Here is a 6,200-nt window from a genome sequence, read left to right on the forward strand (position 1 = left end):
TCAATGAATATCAGTATTTCATTGTTTGTGAGGATTTACTTTACACCGCTCCAGGCACCACCCTTTCCCATGTTTGAAGGAGAACTTTTTTGTTGCGCATACAACCACCCCAACTTATTGTGATACAGAAATACAACTATATTGACAGACACTAGTTTGACAATGAGACAAGATACTGAGGACACAGGTAAATATTTACAAACAAATAGACAGCATATCAACCCATCTAAGGAGATTTACATCCAATTTACAAAAACACATCAAATGACAAATGGGAGGAGTGAATGTTTTGGGGTAATGTATATCACTATCTACACTTACTAAACCCTCTTTGGCTACACCTATACTATACCTTATCTACACCTATACCAAGAGGCCAACAAATGACAGATGAGTGAGAAAATAAATACACATCAACATATTTACATTTAAGTCTAGAAGAAATAATCATATAGCCTACTGCTAAATATTTGATGCTCTGCCCCACCTGCCCTAAATGACTGGTCACCACGGTGTACAATGCATCTCATTCATCAGTTGTGATACAATTTAAGGATCCTTTTATTGGGATTTTCTTAGAAAATAAATCCACAATTGTTATGTAAAGACTTTAGTGCATACAAACTTAACGTGTGAACTAGGTCATTGTAGCCTAAATATGACATTGGTACACTGTTGGGATTTTGTAAATACTGCACAAAAATAAATAAAAATAAAATACTCAAATGTGTTATTAAATTGCGTGCTTGCCTGTTTTCCATGTTATTTTGGTAGTAATACCTGTTTGATTTGGTGCATGTAACAAATAAAATGTTAATTGATGATATGATTTGATAATAAAAATCAACTATATACACTGAGCTTGTCTGTTCTATTAAATAATTGAGACACACAGTCGACTCAAGAGGAAGCCAGAGCGCAAGATAACCAGAAAAAAACTGTTCCCGACTCTCCTCCTGCTGCTCCTGCTGGCCTTTGCAGATTCTGCCTTCACACTCCTGAAGTTGCCACTAATAGGCTACGCAAGGGGTCTCGATGCAAGACAGGGTTTTTCTAGTTAACACAGCACATTTTACAAAAATATTTGTTATTTTGCAAACCCAACAGTGGCAAATATTTTTTTGTGAATATGACATTTGTGACTACAGAGATTACATTTGTGACCAACATTTGACATATTTATGATCATATTTGTGAGTTGTTCCACATATTTGTGAGTTGCGTTTTACAGATCAGTTTGTGCAGATCTAAGATACGGAATCCATATTAGCACATCCTCTGTTCTCATGAAAATAAGATACAAATTCATATATCACAATTACTTTTAGAGATGTATCCTTTTGGTATCCTATCTTCCTTTCCTTCCATTCCTCCCTTTCTTTGCTTTCCTAGCTCTCTTTCCTCCTATCCTTTCCTAACTCCCTTTCATTTCCTCCTATCCTAGCTTCCTTTCCTCCAGTCCTTGTTCACTAGATTCCTTTCCTCTCCTCCTTTACTTGCTCCATTTCCTTCCCTGGCTTCCTCTCCTCCTTTCCTAGCTTGCTTTCCTTGATCTTTCCTATCTTCCATTCCTTCTATCCTGGCTTCCATTCCATGATCCCTTTCCTTCCTTTCCTCACCTCCGTTGCTTCAATCACTGAACACAACCGGCACTTGTTCGAAGCGGGCTTCTATTTGAAATTTCCTTAATGCATACATTTTTTGCTCAATAAAATGTTGAAAAGACTACCACAATGTTTATTGTGACCATTATATACATTATAATAACACATCCATCACAGATCAGACATGCAAAGACTAGGGGCTGCCGATTATACACCCCCGATTTTGCACTTTGGGGGGGGGGATTTTACCCCTTTTTCTCCCCAATTTCGTGGTATCCAATTGTTTTGTAGCTACTATCTTGTCTCATCGCTACACCTCCCGTACGGGCTCGGGAGAGACGAAGGCTGAAAGTCATGCATCCTCCGATACACAACCCAACCAAGCCGCGCTGCTTCTTAACACAGAGCGCATCCAACCCGGAAGCCAGCCGCACCAATGTGTCGGAGGAAACACTGTGCACCTGGCAACCTTGGTTAGCGTGCACTATGCCCGGCCCGCCACAGGAGTTGCTGGTGCGGTGTCCAGTCCTGCCATGGAGCAGTACTGGATGCCGTGCCTGGACTGGGCACCGACGCAGAGGAAGGCTCCAGCCTTGTAGCGGGACTGGACATCAGCGCAGAGGAGGGCTCCGGCCATGGAGCTGGGTTGGCCGCTTTGCGTAGACTGGGCACCGGCGCAGAGGAAGGCTCCGGCCTCGGAGCTGGACTGGACACCGTACCCAGACTGGGTACCGGCGCCGAGGGAGGTTCCTGCCATGGAGCAGGACTGGACGCCGTGCCTGGACTGGACACCAGCGCAGAGGAAGGCTCCGGCCTTGGAGTTGGACTGGACACCGTACCCAGACTTGGTACCGGCGCCGAGGGAGGCTCCTGCCATGGAGCAGGACTGGACACTGTGCCTGGACTGGGCACCGGCGCAGGAGGTTCCAGACTGTGGACCGTCGCAAGAGGTTCCGGACTGTGGACCGTCGCAGAATGTTCCGGACTGTGGACCGTCGCAGGAGGTTCCGGACTGAGGACCGTCGTAGGAGGTTCCGGACTGAGGACCGTCGTAGGAGGTTCCGGACGGAGGACCGTCGTAGGAGGTTCCGGACTGAGGACCGTCGCGGGAGGTTCCGGACTGAGGACCGTCGCGGGAGGTTCCGGACTGTGGACCGTCGCGGGAGGTTCCAGATTGTGGACCGTCGCGGGAGGTTCCGGATTGTGGACCGTCGCGGGAGGTTCCGGGTTGTGAACTGTCGCCGGAAGCTCTGGACTGTGAACCATCGCCGGAAGCTCTGGACTGTGAATGCACACTGGAGGCCTCGTGCGTGGAACCGGTACAGGTGGCACCGGACTGGTGACACGCACTTCAGGGCGAGTGCTAGGAGCAGGCACAGGACGTACCGGGCTAGGGAGGCGCACTGGAGGCCAGATGCTTGAAACCGGTGCAGATGACACCGGACTGGTGTCACGCTCCTCAGCACGCCTGTGCTGAACCACTCATCGCTACCACCTCTCTCCGGAATCTCTCATCGAGTTCCTCCTTCGATTCCCTGACTGGCTCTGGTTCACCTCCTGGCTCTGCAGACCACCCCGTGTGCCCACCCCAAAATCTTTTGGGGGGCTGTCCTTTGGGCTTTCCTTGTGCTCGCGAACCCTGGCATCGTCGCTGTCCTCCCTTCTCTCCTTGCGTCTGCTTCCACGGCAGGCTTTCGTGTCCTGCCAAGATTTCCTTCCAAGTCCAGGATGTCTTCTCCTCCTTGGTCTCTTCCCAAGTCCAGGTTACTCTCTCCTCCTGAGCACGCTGCTTGGTCATGGTGTGGTGGGATCTTCTGTCAGGATCGTCATAGGAACATTCACACCAAAGTGCAGCGTGATATCGGTTCAACATATTTTTATTTAAAGTCAACCGCACAGAAACATCAAAGAATACACGACACGTGAAGCTACGTAGTGCTCACAGGCAACTACACATAAACAAGATCCCACAAAACACAGTGGGGAAATGGCTGTCTAAATATGATCCCCAATCAGAGACAATGATAAACAGCTGCCTCTGATTGGGATCCATACCAGGCCAACATAGAAATAAAACAACATAGATTACACACCCTAGTCACACCCCGACCTAACCAACATAGAGAATAAAAAGTCTCTCTATGGTCAGGGCGTGACAAAGTATAAGTACTGTAAATAAGTGCATGTATTTTCAAAAGGCAAATGTGGACTTTTGCGTAGAATGTGAAAAAAGTTATCCAAGGTCTTTACAGGTAATGTTGGTGTATTAGGAGGATGTGGATAAGTGTGGTTCTAAGGTATTTTTGTCACGACTTCCGCCGAAGTCGGCTCCACTCCTTGTTCGGCGGTCAACGTCACCGGCCTTCTAGCCATCGCCGCTCCAATTTTCATTGTTCCATTTGTTTTGTCTTGTTCCCCGCACACCTGATTTACATTCCCTAATCACACTGCATATATATGTTCCTCTGTTCCCCCCATGTCTTTGTGTGGAATTGTTTTGTTACGTGTTTAGTGTTACGCGCCAGACTGATTTTTCCCGGGTATCGTGTTTTGACCCGTAGTATGTTTATTGTCATACATCTGCATTATTGTGAGTGTTTTTGCACTTACTCACTTTTGCCATTGGCTGGAGGTTTTTTGACGCAGTTGCGTCTGTCTTTTGTGCTTCTGCCAAATAAAGTGCACCTGATCACAACTCTCTGTTCTCCTGCACCTGACTTCTTACCAGTAGCGCACAACCTTGACAATTTTAGATTAATTTCTACATTGAATGGGATCCTATGGGCAAATGGAATAACAGGATATGCCTATAAAGTATCTACAGTGGGGCAAAAAAAGTATTTAGTCACCAATTGTGCAAGTTCTCCCACTTAAAAAGATGAGAGAGGCCTGTAATTTTTATCATAGGTACACTTCAACTATGACAGACAAAATTAGAAAAAAATCCAGAAAATCAAATTATGGTGGAAAATAAGTATTTGGTCACCTACAAACAAGCAAGATTTCTGGCTCTCACAGACCTGTAACTTCTTCTTTAAGAGGCTTCTCTGTCCTCCACTCGTTACCTGTATTAATGGCACCTGTTTGAACTTGTTATCAGTATAAAAGACACCTGTCCACAACCTCAAACAGTCACACTCCAAACTCCACTATGGCCAAGACCAAAGAGCTGTCAAAGGACACCAGAAACAAAATTGTAGACCTGCACCAGGCTGGGAAGACTGAATCTGCAATAGGTAAGCAGCTTGGTTTGAAGAAATCAACTGTGGGAGCAATTATTAGGAAATGGAAGACACACAACACCACTGATAATCTCCCTCGATCTGGGGCTCCACGCAAGATCTCACCCCGTGAGGTCAAAATGATCACAAGAACGGTAAGCAAATATCACAGAACCACAAGGGGGGACCTAGTGAATGACCTGCAGAGAGCTGGGACAAAGGTAACAAAGCCTACCATCAGTAACACACTACGCCGCCAGGGACTCAAATCCTGCAGTGCCAGACGTGTCCCCCTGCTTAAGCCAGTACATGTCCAGGCCCGTCTGAAGTTTGCTAGAGAGCATTTGGATGATCCAGAAGAAGATTGGGAGAATGTCATATGGTCAGATGAAACCAAAATATAACTTTTTGGTAAAAACTCAACTCGTCGTGTTTGGAGGACAAAGAATGCTGAGTTGCATCCAAAGAACACCATACCTACTGTGAAGCATGGGGGTGGAAACATCATGCTTTGGGGCTGTTTTTCTGCAAAGGGACCAGGACGACTGATCCGTGTAAAGGAAAGATTGAATGGGGCCATGTATCGTGAGATTTTGAGTGAAAACCTCCTTCCATCAGCAAGGGCATTGAAGATGAAACGTGGCTGGGTCTTTCAGCATGACAATGATCCCAAACACACCGCCCGGGCAACGAAGTAGTGGCTTCGTAAGAAGCATTTCAAGGTCCTGGAGTGGCCTAGCCAGTCTCCAGATCTCAACCCCATAGAAAATCTTTAGAGGGAGTTGAAAGTCTGTGTTGCCCAGCAACAGCCCCAAAACATCACTGCTCTAGAGGAGATCTGCATGGAGGAATGGGCCAAAATACCAGCAACAGTGTGTGGAGACCTTGTGAAGACTTACAGAAAATGTTTGACCTCTGTCATTGCCAACAAAGGGTATATAACAAAGTATTGAGATAAACTTTTGTTATTGACCAAATACTTATTTTCCACCATAATTTGCAAATAAATTCATAAAAAATCCTACAATGTGATTTTCTGGATTTTTTTCTCATTTTGTCTATCATAGTTGAAGTGTATCTATGATGAAATGTACAGGCCTCTCATCTTTTTAAGTGGGAGAACTTGCACAATTGGTGGCTGACTAAATACTTTTTTGCCCCACTGTGTATCTGGGATATGGACCACAAACTGTCTTGGGATATCAAACAACAGTATAGATAAGTGCTAAAACAGGTACACGTCAAAATGGGGGATATTCTCATTTAAATGTCCAGCATTACACCATCTGGTGTTGACATAAAAAGACTCTACCCCCCCAATTTCTAACCTTTACTGTGGCAGTCTAACCAAGCACACGAGAGAAAAGCCGTCCAA

Source organism: Oncorhynchus nerka, linkage group LG21 (assembly GCF_034236695.1).
Source record: "Oncorhynchus nerka isolate Pitt River linkage group LG21, Oner_Uvic_2.0, whole genome shotgun sequence".
Classification (NCBI taxonomy): Eukaryota; Metazoa; Chordata; class Actinopteri; order Salmoniformes; family Salmonidae; genus Oncorhynchus; species Oncorhynchus nerka.